The sequence below is a fragment of the Crocuta crocuta genome, unplaced genomic scaffold (genome assembly GCF_008692635.1).
Source record: "Crocuta crocuta isolate KB4526 unplaced genomic scaffold, BGI_CrCroc_1.0 scaffold694, whole genome shotgun sequence".
Taxonomy (NCBI): Eukaryota; Metazoa; Chordata; class Mammalia; order Carnivora; family Hyaenidae; genus Crocuta; species Crocuta crocuta.
In genome coordinates, this window is record NW_027527933.1 from 1,195,256 (window position 1) to 1,195,895 (window position 640).

Genomic DNA, 640 nt, shown 5'->3' on the forward strand with positions numbered 1-640 from the left:
TGGGAGGGTGTGGCTAGTTGGGGCATGGATCAGAAAACGCAAAGCTTTGGGGCGCTGGGGTGGCTCAGTGGGTTAAGTGTGTCTCTTGATTTCCGCTAAGGTCAGGATCTCCCACTTTGTGAGTTTGAGCCCCCCATGGGGCTCTACACTGGTGGTGCTGGAGCCTGCTTGGATTCTCTCTCTGCCTCTCCCTTGCTCNCTGGGCCCCCGGGATGGTCCGGGAGGCGCGAGTGGAGGACGAGCGGAGGGCTGGCCGCGAGGAGCCTGCGGAGAGGAGGGCAGGGCCGGCGCGGCCTCATCGGCTGCCTCCACAGCCTCCCGCGAAGCTTCGGTGCGCAACGTTCCTGCACAATGTGGGTGGGTCATGCTTTCCTACCTCCATCCCGCGGCGAGACCTGGTGGCTTTTTAGCGAGATCTGGGCACGCTCTGGGGGTTAAAACCCACTTCAACCATCCCCTTAAAAAAAATTGAAATCTAACAGCCGAGATCCCCCGCGCTGTCACCACCGCACCTCCCCGTCCGGGTCGCGGGTCTGGGCGCCGCGCGCGCCGCGGAGAAAAGACCCGCCGCCCGGGGGAGTCCGCGGTGGGGCGGTGGGTGGGGGGGTCGGGAGCTTGGGGCCCGCGGGCGCGGAGAGCC

The 640-nt window shown here is 65.6% G+C and overlaps 1 protein-coding gene across 1 annotated transcript in view; it reads left to right on the forward strand.

The window, feature by feature from the left end:
• LIPA (lipase A, lysosomal acid type) overlaps positions 1 to 640 on the forward strand; it is a 239,164-nt gene that overhangs the window by 129,218 nt on the left and 109,306 nt on the right. The gene's annotated exons all lie outside the window — the stretch shown is intronic.